The following is a 15643-nucleotide window of genomic DNA, read 5'->3' on the forward strand; positions in this document are numbered from 1 at the left end:
TTTAAAAAACAACCCAGCCACAGATTATAACAGTTCTTTGACTGTTCCAAAAGAGTCAAAATAATTTTGTAATATCACTGAGATATTCAAGCTGTGCTCTGAGGATGTTCCCAAGAACATACTTAGAAAACTGAAGTTTCTACTTCATCTTCATGGTAGTAATGAAGATTAAGATTTGTCAGCATGCTCTGTATTTTGGCTACCAAGCCATGGTAGTATTACTTTTTGAGTAAGATCTTGACCATTGGCTTTTCTAGTGGGAGCTGATGGGATGTGGGGTCTAAGACCAAATACAAGTTGACCAAATACATGGCTCCATATCTCTGGGCTATGATGTTTATCAAATACCCTGCTACACTGATGGAAAATAACTGATACACCACTGGCAAAAACACTCCCACTATACTCTCAGAATGGCTACAATTTGGATGGCTATGGCACAGTACAGAGCACCAAAAAAAGGTGCTGGGGAGATGCCTCTCCTTGCTCCGCAGCAGCGCCACAGCAACCAAATTGTGCGACACTGCTGTGCAGCAAGAAAGGAGCGTTGGACACTGCACCACTGGCACGTCATTGCTGCACGCTCATGATGTGCTAGGGTTGCAGGGCGTGTGCACGCCTTGCCCCCGAGCAACCCTAGCACATCATGGGTGTGCCACAAAGGGCCCGTCTGTACCGGGCCTATATATCTTTTCATGTTTAAAACCTGTTAAAAATATAGCTAATTGAATGCATGGATCCTTTAAAATAATTCTGATGTTCTGAGCAATCAAAAAAGAGATAGGGCCGGCAGAAAGCTAAAATTATTTTATTTTATTTTATTGTTCTATTTTTTTTCCCTCCAGAAATCCTCCAGAAATTAGGAAATGACTCTTGGGATGCCTCAAGCATTGCTGCATGTTTAATTAAATATCCGGTGTGACTGAAAAGTATCATTATAACATTTTATTTTTCAGAAAACAACAGGTAACTATAAGCCATAAGAAATTGTTTCTTGAACACTGGAAGTTTGGGGTGCTCTGACAGTAATGAATAGCTGGATTTTAAAAGGAATAAATTATATATATATATGCGCATTTGTACTTATTTGTGTGTTTGGCTAGGACTCTGGGAGGCCAGGGTTCAAATCTCCACTCTGCCACAGAAGCTCATTGGATGACCCTGGGCAAGTCACACTCTCTCAGCTTTAGAGAAAAGCAATACAAAACCTCCTCTGAACCAAGAAAGCTCTACACAAAAGTCCTGTGGTAGTTTCATCTTAGTTGCAATAGCAATAGCAATCGCAAGTACATTTCTATACTGCTTATCAGTGCACTTAAGCACTCCCTAAGCGGTTTACAAAGTGTAAGCTAATTGCCCCCAACAATCTGTGTACTCCTTGGAAGGATGCAAGCCTGAGTCCATCTTGAGCCCTGGCTAGTACTGAACTCGCAACTTCATGGTTTGTGAGTGAGTGGCTACAGTATAGGCATTTAACCACTGTGCCACCAAGGCTCTTCTTGCACCACTATGGATCTTCTAATATCTTCTAGTATCACCATAAGTTGGAAGTTACCTGAAGATACATAATACAACACTATAGAAAATTATTGAATGTCTCAAGTCAGAATTTTGCCGCAGATAAATATGGCAACATGTACACTTGGCCTTCCACATTTGCAGCTTTGTTTATTCGTGGTTTTGATTAATATGTTTTCTCTAGGAATCTCTAGGTCCTCCAGCAGAACTCTGCCAGAAGTTGACCATAGAGTTGTGCTGAAGAAATTAGAAGTTCCTAGGGAAACCACTTTTCTAGGCATTTTTAGGTTCTCCAGCATAATTCTATGATCAACCATCTAGAAAGTATTGACATAGAGTTGCACTGGGGGACCTGGAGATTCCTAAAGAGGTTCCCCCAATCCCGGTGAATTTGAAGGGAACACTGTACTTTAACCCCCCACATCAAAAATAACTTCATACATTTCATTTTTACAAAACAAAAGACTGTATTTCCATTATTTTTTAGGCAACTCTAGTGTGATGGTGATTTCCCCAAACCACTCAAAGGGTCTTAACACTAAAATATTTGCCTTAATGTTGGTAGTATGCAATTTGTACTTCTGAAATCACTCCAGACAGTTACTTGTTGAAAAACAAATTAAATTTCTTTGTAAGTTAGGTCAACTACAGTATCTCTTGTGTTGGATGTTGTTCACATTTGATATGTCACTGGAATACGATGTTCGTTGCAGTGTTTCACCTTTGTTGTTTCCTATTTATAAATTTGGTTTCTTATATAAACCAGAACACTCAGAATCTTTATTAGTACACTTTTATTTCCAACACCTCTTCTAATTATTTATGCCTCACTTATCACTACACAGTATGTCTCTCCTAGAACAACACCTCACTTCACCCAGGACACTCCTTGTCCTCTCTTGGGTACTTTAAACTTTTTAAACTGCCTTTCTTTGCAGTCTGTTCCAGCCTAAATGGCTCTTCATTGCCTCAGGGATTCCTTTCTTGATCCTAACCAGTTCCCTATCTAACCTCAGCTCTTTCTTTAAGCTCTTTCTCTGTCTTAAAGCCTGAGACAATGGTTATTTTAGGATATTATTGTGTGTCTCAAGTTGGTGCAATCCAATGACCTTTACACTGGCCTGCAGACCTTCTCAGTGTTTTTTCCCTTTCCCCCACACCATTATACATGAATAATCTCAGATCACTTGTCTGGAGTTGGGGGAGGCAGTGCCACCAGTGTTCTAGTGATGTCCAGCTCTATTTCTCCTTTCCATTTATATCTGAGCAAGCTGGTCTGGTACTAATCCAGTCTCTGATATCATTAATGGACTGAGTGATGGTAAACAAACTCAAGCTTAACCCAGACAAGAAAAAAAGTGCCTCTTTTTCATGGTCAGTCTAAATGTGGATCAGGGACTAGAGATTTAACCTATTCTGGACAGGGTTATGCTTCTTCTGAAAACTCTGAAGGATTACATTTTTCTAATTGTGTCTACCCAAGTCTGAAGATTTAGAAGGAAAGGTCTTTTCTTGGTTTCACATCCCTCACAGCACTATTTTTCAGATACTGGCGAAACGTCAGGAAGAAACTCTGCTAGAACATGGCTACATAGATCGAAAAACCCACAAAAAACTATGGATGCCAGCCATGAAAGCCTTTGACTTCACACTATCTATCTATCTATCTATCTATCTATCTATCTATCTATCTATTCTATCTATCTATTTTCAATCATCAGTGGTCATTAATATTTTTTTTCTGAACCTATTAAAAAGATTGGCTGCTGGAAATCTGACTGTTAAAAGAATGACATCCAACCACTAGTTGAAAACTAGGTTCTGGATGAATTTTTGTCTTTTACAGGTCTGTTGGGAATAGTGAATAGAATCTGAGTTACCATCTGGGGGCATAGCCATGTATTCTTTGCTGCTCAGTGGGTTAGGCTTTCTGTAATGGACAGAATGCAAGGTTCTTTTGGAGTAGCTCAGCCCAACCTCCTGCTTCTCTTCTATGAAAAATGGCCCAACCCATTTCAGCATGTGGTTGTAGTTCATTTGGGAGGAAACCATATTGGGTTATTGAAAGGGGAAGCATTGGTTATTCAGGCCACCACTGACTTGGAGGAAGTGTGGCAAAAATAGTCCAGAATAGTTAACATATGATTTAGGGGAAAGAGGTACAGACTGTCTGGACAGGGTCCAGCATAAAGTCAACAGAGAGATGCAACATGCCATAGGATGGGTATCTTAAGAGCTTCTGGGAATCAGGTGTGATCATCTGGAGCTGTATAGGGCAGATGGGATCCACCTCAGCAAACAGACAATGGCAGATCTTGTGGGATCTGAAACATTGCCAAGTTACCATTATAGGTGACCTGGTCCAGCCTAGGTATGACTCCTTGCTCCTAGGTATGGCAGGAAAGTGCAGAAAGAAATCTGAGGATCTTGTTGACTGAGCATCTAGTGGGCACCTCTTTTGTTGGAAAGAAAGTTCCTTGACTGGCATCTAGGGTTAAGTAGGGCTCAACTGAGAGGGGAATAAATTTTGGGACTGGCCCAGGACCAGATCACCTTTTTGTCATGGGGGCTGTGCAGAAATGTTGTGGGGGAATCTCCTGGATAACAGTGGACCAGCTGGCCAATAACAGGCTGAAGGAATACACCCCAGTATTGAAGTTAGTGTATTCAACCTAGTGTTTTTAAGTCTGGGACTACCACTGCCACAGCTCAGTTCCACACTTTATAGGTCTAGTTGCTGATTATGGGTTTGAATAAGTTTTTTTTTAAAGAAAAAAAACCCATCTTATGTACCTGGTCTTTTTATTTCTGTGGATGTGAAATAAAAGAATGGAACAGAATACCAATATCAAAGGTAAAACCTTTATAGCAAAAGGCCTTCCTGAGAAGAAAACTGAAAAATGACATTGGATAGTCTTTAAAAAAAAACAAACTCTGAGGTTGGGAGTAGCAGTTAGCAGAGGATATATCAATTTAAACAGCTGTGTCTTCCAAAGAATAAGAGAAAATACCTCTTATTCACAAGCCATTCCCTCCAATACTCAAATTACAAGGTGGGTATGGTGAGCCAGGACATTTACTTTTTTTATGTTCTCTTTAGCTCCTGTTTTTAAAAAGTGAAGATTTTAGAAGGGTTTTTTTTTTAAGTGATTATATCTCAGGTTCATAACATTATCTACATCTCTGAAACTAACACATAGATCAGGTATACATCAGATTTAACATTTCTTCAAATGAAGCAATTAAACTCTTAGTTATCCACTACCTTTTCAAATTTATAAAATGTTCCAAAGTTAATTTGCAATGCATATTGTTTATATTAAACCCAATTGGAAAGGTGTATTTTGAAAGAAAATGCATTAAAATACATATTAAATACAATGAACAGTCCTGTGGCACGTTAAAGACTAACAATTTTATTATAATGCAAATTTTCAATAGCTATCTTCCACAGACATGAAGCATAATCCCCTGAGGCATGAAGCATTATCCAGAATTTCAGGTATACATAAAGTATACATGGTGTACTGTGGTGTGACTAAAGACAATGAAATATAAGGAAAATTAAATGCAGAAAGTTCTGCCAGTGGCACCTGTATCATTAACTTATAACTCATTCACTACACCATTAACTGTGTCCATTCTCCAATGTTGCTGACAACACAAACAACCTGGCCCTAGGTAAACTGGTTTTCTTATATATTGTGACAATCCCAACCCAAATCTCTTTCCTTGGGAGGTTCCAATTTTGAACGGAGTGTACCTTAGCAGTCTTATGGAAAATCTCCACTCCATATTCCAACATGAACTGAAATGCAAATATACCTTCACCAATACATTGTGAGCTGGTTGTGTGCTCAGGCATAAATCCAACATCTGCCTTCATTTGTCCCATTCTTGTCAGCAGAGGTAAAAGTTCTCTACCTCCCTTATGCAATGACCAATCCCCATTCTACATTTTTCATGTCTGAAAGTTTTACCCTTGAAAAACTTGTTGTCTGAATAGACACAAGGTAACATTCAGGATGTTATTATGTGAAACACTTTAGAAGTACTACCGTATATACTTGTGTATAAGTCAACCTCGTGTATAAGTCAAGGGCAGGTTTGGGAGGCAAAATCATGGATTTTGAAATAACCCGCAGATAAATCAAGGGTCAAACTCAGAGGCATGTAACAAAGGATCTAAACGGAGTGGGGGGAAAAGCCACTTCTCTCCCTCCTTCTCCCTCTATGGAACTCTCCCAAGGGTCACAGTCTGGGCATGCAAAATGTGGACACAAATGCCCAATTTCCCTCCTTTCCCCACAACTTTCCTCAAGGCTGATGGCTTTCAAAAAGGGGGACACAGGCCTCCAGATTTTCTCCTCTCTCCCTTCTCCACAGCTTTTCCAAGGCTCATGGAGAAGTATTACCGTATTGACCTGTGTATATGCCTACCTAGGAATTTGGTGCCCAGTTTGGGGCTTAATTTTTTTGACTTATAGATGAGTATATACGGTATACTAAAAATGCTCTGGCTTCTTTTTGGACCATATGTTGTTGTTGTTGTTATTATTATTATTATTATTATTATTATTATTATTATTATTATTAACCTTTATTTATAAAGCGCTGTAAATTTACACAGCGCTGTACATACAATCTTTTTAATTGGATGGTTCCCTGCCCTAAGGCTTACAATCTAAAAAAGGCACAACACAAAAGGAGAAGGGGAAGGGGATGAGGGCCAACAGTTCTTCTCTACCTCTGAGGCCTGGATCAGGGGAGATGGACTGGAGGAAGGACATAGCAATACAGGAAATGATTCAATAAAACAGGCAACTAAGGAACATCAAATAGCAAGCGACAATTATGCAATGGCTGGGAACGCTTCTCTGAACTGGATGGTCTTCAACTCTGTTTTGAAGCTGGTTAAAGAAGTGATGGCTCTTGCTTGTGGGGGGAAAGAAGGTTCCAGGAGTGAGGGGCAGCGAGTGTAAAGGGGCGAATTCGAGATGGGGCAGAGGAAATCCTGGGCTGAGACAGCAGACCTTGACTACCAGAACGGTGGGCCCTAGTGGGAAGGTGAGAAGAAAGAAGGTCTGATAAGTAAGGAGGGGCCAGCCCACGGAGGGCTTTAAACATCAACAGTAGGAGCTTATACTGAATGCGGAAAGGGAGGGGGAGCCAGTGAAGGGATGCCAACACAGGAGAGATGTGGTCAGAGCGGTGGGCGGATGTGATAATGTGTGCAGCCGAATGCTGGACAGAGATTAAAGGACGGAGGTGAGAAAGAGGAAGCCCAGCCAGGAGGATGTTACAGTAATCAAGTCGTGAGACCACTAGGGCATGGACCAGGATCTTGGCAGTAGAGGCGGAGAGATATGGTCGGATTTTGGTAATATTGTACAAAAAGAATCTACAAGCCTTGGTTGTGGTCTGGATCTGAGGGATACATGGCAGAGAAGAATCAAAGTAAAACCAAGACTACGGGATTGCTGGACTGGTTGAATAGAAATGTTGTCCACAGAGACAGAAAAGGAGTGTTGAAGGGTGGACTTAGGAGGAAAGACAAGAAGCTCTGTCTTGGACATGTTGAGCTTCAAGCGCCGATGGCGCATCCACTGCGAGACAGCTGTGAGACAAGACAAAACTTGCTATTCAAGCCTTGGAGAAAGGTCAGGGGTGGAAAGATACAACTGGGTGTCGTTGGCATACAGATGGTAGGAAAAACCAAAAGAGCTAATGAGTTTACCTAAGGACAGTGAGTAGAGAGAAAACAGAAGGGGACCCAGAACAGTGCCCTGGGGAACTTCTACAGAAAAGGGAACAGGAGAAGAAGTCTGACCTCCTGCAACTACTGCAAAAAATCTGCCAGATATGCATTGTTTGCCTTTTATTAAAGACTTCATTGAAATATACAGATTGCCAGCTAAGTAGTTTCATTGGCTCATCAGCATATAATCCTAGAAAAGTAATAACTGGATGGAAAGTAAATGATAAATCATAACACTGGCTTTTCAATTCAGCCGCAAAGTACTTGGAATCATCTACATTTCTATGGAAAAGTAAATAGATGCCTTTCCCTGCTGTTCAATTAGTTCTCACTTTCTTCCCCCAAATCTTTTCCTGCTTTACTCGCTTCTGTTGAAATCAAAAGGGTGCAAAAGTGCAGAATCTGGGCTGCATTGATCTCGAAGCCAGATTGTATCAATAGAATTCATTATTTTTCAAGTGATAATTTTTGTCCCATTTATGTAAGATATTCCTTTTCCGTTTTATCTTTCTATATATGTAGATGTCATTGCCTTAAAGTGCAGGGGAAAAACTCGTGGGTTTCTTTTGTGTGGTAAATTGGAACTCATGACGCTGAATGAACCTTTGAGTACTGGTAGTGGGAAAGGATTTTCTGAGCCTACGTGAAGTAGGTGCACACACAGAGTATTATTTATAAATCAGTCCTTTACATCCTCCACGCTGTTCTAAATTGACTCATATGGCACCCAAGCAACTTCTCAGGGTTGCCTGCTTTTGTTACAATCACTGCACAAAATGACACTGGGATCAAGGAGCACACACTAGTTCCAAATTAAAACCATGATTTCATCAACCTCTGAAACAGACACAAGCTTTACATGGTCTTGGGGACTAATATTTCCTAATAAAACATCCTTTTTAACAAAACTGAAAATCAATATTGGGAGAAGTTTTGGAATTGACACTAGCCTTTTGAGAAACTGGAAATAGATCTTCCTGTCAGAGGCTAAAACTGCTCTCCTCTGTCTAGACTGCAGTGGGAGCAAAATTATCAGATTTTCATTTCCTCAGTTTCACTCCACAGTGGTAAAACGTGTGAGTTATCGATTCATCTGCTGAAAAGCAGAAGAGCTTTTCACCTCGGTAGGGTCAAATGGGTTTGTGGGTGTCTAATTATACCTATACTGAGCATATAAATCTTCTAACAGTCATTATGTGCACATAAGTGTCCAAAGGGATCATTAGAATCCTTTTAGCCCACTACTTGTTCTCTCTGCTGCTTTATGAGAGGTCAAAGAAATTGGGAGTTAATATTACCATGCCTCATAGACTTTCATGTTTGTCCTAGATATAAGACAAGCTTCCAGGAAAACCATGCATCTTCCCAGAAGGGCAAATTTTATTTTTCATTTGTTATATTATTTTAATGCAGTTGTATTAATTTTGTTCTAGCATACTGGAAAATGCTTTATGAGAAAACATATAAAAGAGTCAATACCGTCATGGGAACTGGATGACTAAAGCTAGGGTGTAAATACACAGCCACAAAAGGACACGTTGCTCAGCCTTAGCACACCCTTGGGGCAGAGGTCATGTAATTGCTTTGACAGGTGCAGAAAGTGTGGTAGAGAGAGAGCTATAGCTCAGTGATAAAGCATATGCTATACATGCAAATATTCCCTGGTAAAATGCCAGGCATTTTTAGTGGGATCAGAAAATTTCCCTATCCAAAAATGTCAAGAGTACTCTCCAATCAATATGGCACAGGAGAGGGAATCACAGGGCTTGTTGGTTGCATCTGGCCTCACTCTGCCTTTTTGTGCAAGCAAAGAACCCTGTGCTTTCCCCAAATTGAACCAAAAAAGAATATTGTTTCTCCTGGAAATCAAAGGAGCTGTGCTACATGCTGTAGTCCTCCTGTGCCATGTTTTATCTCCATGCCCCCATGTTTTAATGGCACCATGAGTGGTTATTTACAGTTCCCATTCTTAGCAGGCTCCTGAGGGTTAAAACATGGCCCTGGATTCCTGACATCTGATGCAGAAAATACCATACCTTCTGACATTTCAGAGATGAACATCTGGCCACATGCAACCAAGCTACATCAGAATGTGTCGCGATGGTTAACTCTGTCAATGAGGTGAAACACCTTAGCTAGTGGAGGCTGAAAAAGTTTGCCTTTTGCCTGAATCTGCAGAGAAATGTAAGATTTCATCCCCTCCTCTCCTCTCGTTTCCTCTCTTTGCTGCTGAGTTAATTGAGTACACATTGCTTTTCTGCTTAGAATTCATTTGCAGCAGTTAAAGTAAGCTGAGGATAAAAGTGAAAGGAGAGAACAAGAAAACTGGACATTTTCAAAACAGCTGAAAAAGTGGGACAAAGGCGGATTAATTGGGACTGTCCTGGCCAAATCAAGTCAGCTGGAAAGTATGCAATACTGAACTGGGTGAGCCAATGGCTCATCTCAATATAAGGATTCTTCCTATGTATTATTGATCAGACCAAAATCATTTAGCCAGGGGCTGAATAGTCTTATTGCAATTAGTCTTAAAAGTGGATTGGCATGTTGAAAATGAGAAATTGGCAGCATATGAAATATCCCTGAGTACCAATGAGACTTTTATGTACATTTTCCCATTTAATCCTACTCATTGAATCACCACCTTATTCAGTAGATAAATACAGTTGTCTTGTGGATGGAGGCAGTGAACTGGTGTGAGAAGAGACAAAAGTGTATCATCTATTGATATTATTGTTATAAGCAGCTATATTATTGTTATAAGCATCTAACACATTCAGTAGAGGCCAGTACTTTCATTACTGGGGGCAGTGAACCCACTCTGGTTTTAGCCAGAATTTTAAAGGAACTGTCCAAGGTGTGGAACCTTAACTGCAAAATAATAGATTTTTAACATTTGGACTAAAACCCAGAATGAATTTTCTGCCCCACTGACATGGAAACATCAGTCTCTACCGAACACACCTACAAACAATATTATAAGGCACATGCATAAAGATGGGTATCTCAATATTTTAAAAAGTACAGCAACATATTTTAAAAATATTATGTAGATGAATACTTCAATATGTGCTTCTGCAGCCTGTCTGTATTTTAAGCTAATTCAGAGGAAAGGCTTTCTGAGTGTCCCACTACTGTCACAAGCACATTGCTTGAAGACACAAGAAGCAGCCTTTTCAATGGATGTTCTCACATTTTGGAATTCCTGCCACAAGAGGCTTGTTTGGCTCCCTTCTTATTGTCTTTCTGCCAGATGCAAAGTCCTTCTTATTTAGATGGTCCTTTGAGTGTTAACTGGTTTTGACAGAAGTGTCTTTTACTGGGGTATACTTTTGTCTTCTTTACTATGTTTTAATTGCATTTGAAATCATTTGAAATTTGCATTTTCAACAGGTTGCATATTTATTTTCTAAATTTAAATTTAGAAAATTTTAAATTTAATTTCTAAAAGCCTTTTTTATTAGGTTTTTACCTGTACTTTGTATCAAGTAATGCCTGTATCAAGTATGGATTGGGCATTACAATGTTTCCCTATTACAAGGTCTTCTCCAACATCTAAACCACAGTCATCACAGTCTGATTCAAAATAGAGAATTCCTTCTTCCTTTAAAATCTTCTGTTTATCTTCCATGCATACATCCCTACATATGTACAGTCGGTCCTCGCTTTACGCGGGGGATCCGTTCCGGATCCCGCTGCGTAAGGCGAATTCCGCCTATGCTCGAGCCCCATTGGAAACAATGGGGCTCGTGCACGGCGGCGTGGCGGCGCGGCGGCGCACAGGGCGCAACGGGCGCGTGCACCCATTCAAATGAATGGGACGTGCCGCCCCTTCTGCCCCGCGTGGCTTGAGCGCATATGCTCAAGCCGCGTATGGCGCGGGCGCACTGTATGCATGGAAGATAAAAAAGGGAAGGGAAAATTTAAAGCCAAACCAGTCTGCTACAACGAAATAAGTATAGAGACGTCTTACATGCTTCACATTTAATGGAGATTGTGATTCAATACACTTTTGTTGTTACTACTGTATTTATTTTGTCCTTCTGCCTAAGTGTCATTAAGCTGAGGGTTTTGAGTGGGAGTTGGCCATACAAATAAAATGTGAATCCAAAACTACTTTAGGGCCCAAAAATAAACCCAGTGAGTGGTTTTAAAGATTTAAGGGACAAATGGGTGACAGTAGATGACCCACCACACTTGACAATTGGCCATATCAGCTAAGGCTATGGGAGACTGAAATTCAAAACATCTGGAGTCCCCCAAACTTAAGAAATACTCCTATAGAAAAATCTTTCCCAAAGCTTGTAAACAAAAATAATGTGTACCATGATTTTAAAAAGTCAGACACATTTCCTATAACAGCTTCTATTTTAAATATATTGCTTGTGGCTTAGTCTTGCTCAGAAACATTTCTGCATCATAGAGGGTGCCAAAATTTATAGTAGAAAAATTAACATACTCTATTTATTGCCAATTATGATTTTTGCATGTTACCCTAGAAGCAAAATCTGGGGAAATATTGATTGAAAGCCATAACATAAATTGATCCACTATAAAACATAAATCATATTGACTCATGGGACTAAATGGCAAATCAAATGTTTGAAATATAACCTAACATAATATTAGTTTTAACAATATCAATTTTAAGGGGCTGATGGTCTGGGGCAGGCTATCTGGCAATACAGGTCTCAAAATCCAAGCTCAGTTCATCATGTTTCTTCTTAGTGATGGAAGAATTCTGGAAGTCAGAACACTATTCCTCAGAAGAATCTCACAGATTTCAAAAGGGAGGGCAACCCACACTTAGAAATGATTTGCTTACATCACACTTTAAGAAACGGTTCTCTGAGAAGTTCATAAGTAAAAGCATAAAATCAGGAAGCATCAAAATTAAAGAGAGAAGTAACCCATAAAAGATCAAAATGGCATCAAAATACAATGTGAATAAATTTAGGAAGAGAAAAAACACAGGAATGTTAAAAGAAAAGAAGAAGAAGGTGGAGAAAGAAGAGGATCAGGAGAAAGAAGAATGCTGATACCAGGCTGTTGACTGGGGCTGGCTCCCTTGTTGAAACAGCTGCACTGGTTACTGGTCCATTTCTGTGGAGAATTCAAGGTGCTGGTTTTGACCTTTAAAGCCCTAAACACTTTGGGCCCAGAGTATCTGAAGGACCGTTTCTTCCTATACAAGCCAGCCCAAGTGCTAAGATCAACAGGAGAAGGCTTTCTCTCAGTCTTACCACATTTGCAGGCAAAGACCCGGGAGAGAATCTTCTCTGTGGCTGCTCCCAGACTATGGAACTCCCTTCCATGGGAGGTCAGGTCAGCTCCCTGCCTGCTCTTTTTCCTCCAGCAGCTGAATACATTTTTATTTAGGTAGGTATTTGGTGGCTGAATTTTATTTGTGCTGGTTTTAACTGTGTTTTAACTTAGGCTTTAATATTAATAATGTTTAATATATTTTTAACTTTTGTGAATTAATGGTTTTAATTCTGTCTTTTAAAATTATTTTGTCTTTTAAAATTATTGTAACCCACCTTGAGTCCCATTGTGGGAGAAAGGGAGGATATAAATCCTTGAAATAAATAAACACACAAACTAAAAAAAATTCCTGGGAATGTTAAAAACGTCTTTACTTAGCAACAGTTAGATAATTATATGGTCAGGTTCTCTTATTCCATAACCAGCTTACTGTTCCAGAAATCCTTTCTTTCTAGTAGCCACTCAAACGTAAAGATAAACATTTTCCCTTAGACATGATTGTCTAGTCATGTCTGACAGTAGGGGATGGTGATCATCTCTTTCACTAAGCTGAGGGAGCTCGCAGTGGCAAAGATGACTCCATAGTCATGTGGCAAGCATGACTAAATGCCAAGGTGCATGCAATGCTGTTACCTTCCCACAAAAGTGGTACCTATTTATCCACTTGCACTTTTTACATGCATTTGAATTTCTAGGTTGGCAGAAGCTGGGACTGGTGACAGGAGCTCACTCCATCATGAGGCATTTGGATCTCTAATTGTTGATCTGGTGACCTTGTGGTTGTCAGAGTCAGGGTCTTAACTGCTAAACCACTGTGTCATCTCACCTCATCTCACCTAAATTTCTACCACTCACCTCACCTAAATTACAAGGGCACCAAGATAAGGGCATCTTAAATTAACCTTATGCCAAACTCAGGCTGCATTCAGACTGAAGAAATAATCCAGTCTGACACCATTTTAATTGCCATGGCTCAATGCTATAAAATACTGGGAACTGTATTTGTTGCATCACCAGAGGATTATTTCTGCAGTGCAGATGCAGATGCAGTCTCAGATCTTTCTTAAACTCTTAAATTGTAAACACCAGGAAAAAAGTGGCATTAGTGATACTTACTGCACAATGATGTCTGCCACCCATAGCTTCTGCATACTCCCAGCCAAAATAAGGGCATTCCTTTTCACTGATGGGGAAAACCCATCAAGGAGCTTTCAATAGTTCAGGTGCCCCAGTGCAAAATGTTGCTGCTGGGGCAGTCATGTGATTGCTGGTCATATAGTGTCATTATGTAAAGCATCTTCACACATATAATTTCACCCAAAACTTGGGGAGGTGCATCTGACACTAATATTCCCATAATCGCTAGTGCTAACTGCCCAATTCTGACCCATTTTGTGCATGCAGTTTTATTTTAAAGTCAACCATTCCAGCAGAAAAGCTTTTTGGTACTAGAAAAGCTGCTTTGACATCCTTCTGTAGTCCATTTTGCTGTACCATGGACTTAACAGATTTAGATGTTAAGCTTTAATCTAAACCAGAAATATTGATCTACAGATAAACATAGAATGAAGCATATTCTTTCTTTTTTAAAAAAGAAAAAAAAAGTGGGAGAGGAAAACTTACCTGAAGCAACACTATGGAATTCACACAAAAATAATAACTAACACAGTAGCTACTTTTAGCTATTAGACGAGAATATTCACTTCTAGGATATCTTTTAAAGATACTACTACTACTACTACTACTACTAATAATAATAATAAATCTTTAAAAGATATCCTAGAAGTGAATATTCTATTCTAATAGCTACAAGCAGCTACTGTATTAGTTCATAGTCATTATAGATTTTTAGAAGCAAATTAGGTATTATAGTAACAGACATTTGTGTAAGTAACTTGTATGCAAATAGAGTAAAATTTACATAATTTGTATTGCACACACAAATATACATAGTTTTCCTACATGTTTTTCCCCCTACAAAAACAGTATTTGTGGGCAGAAATCAGTGTATTTTGTACAAAATGTACATTTTCACACCCAAATACATTTTCTGTGTGTAAGAATACTGCACAAAAATCCCATTTGTATTTTTGCACAAATGAGTTTTCCCCAACGAAGTCCAGAAGTACACATAGCACTTGGAAACTGCACAAAGGCCCTTTCATGGCTGATTATGTGGTCAGAGACATCCTGTTCTGTAATATATATCCATTTCACAGAGCCATTGTTTTTTGCATGTACCTCTCACTGGTGGATGCCAGGATTCTAGTTTAAAAAAAAAAATTAAGCAGAACCCATAAGCTTCTATCTGTCCATCCTAATCTCAAAACAATCATACTGTATTATTAGCAAGTTGCATGGTCCACAATGGGCCAAAGAAGGTATGTTCTTTCCCATAATATAGAAGTGCATCACAAGGTTATCACATGCTCTTTCAACATGGCTTGCACACCCATAAAGACTGCTGAACATCAGGGTACCTTAGGAATCTTGGCAAATAGCTTGACTTTTGCAGAAAATTGTGTCACAATAGCCTACAATTAATAAAAACACTTGAGGAAGTGCAACTTTAAAAGTGAAGTAAAAGACACTATAACATAAGCAAGAGACTTTCCATTACTTAGTTTTTGGGGAAAGATGTAGGCATTTGCTCACTTCTTTCATACAAATGGAATGACTGAATTGTCAAGCAAAATTTTTTGTAGAGTTGCAATTTCTCTGAAATTATGTCAGAAGGTCAAATCGGGTTTTGCATGATGCTTCAGAATATTCCTGAGCTCTTCTCCCCCCACTAACTTCTTACATAGCATCAAAATCTGGTTCAGAGGGTCTTCCAACCCTGTAGAGCAAATTTGGGGTTGCAGGAGAAATTGCATTCTGTTCTGGTGACAGGTATTGTTCCATTGACAGAAAAATAGAATGTTATTTTTACCCAGGATCTGAAGTAAACTGCAAAAGATACCAAAAGGAGTGAAGCAGAGACTAGATATCTTTATTCTTTTAAGCATCATTTGTTGTTATGTGCTTTCATATTGACCACAACTTATTGATATACTATTATAGCTTTTTCTAGTTGAGATTTATTGCCATTTCCTTTCTCAA

The sequence above is a fragment of the Sceloporus undulatus genome, chromosome 4 (genome assembly GCF_019175285.1).
Source record: "Sceloporus undulatus isolate JIND9_A2432 ecotype Alabama chromosome 4, SceUnd_v1.1, whole genome shotgun sequence".
Classification (NCBI taxonomy): domain Eukaryota; kingdom Metazoa; phylum Chordata; class Lepidosauria; order Squamata; family Phrynosomatidae; genus Sceloporus; species Sceloporus undulatus.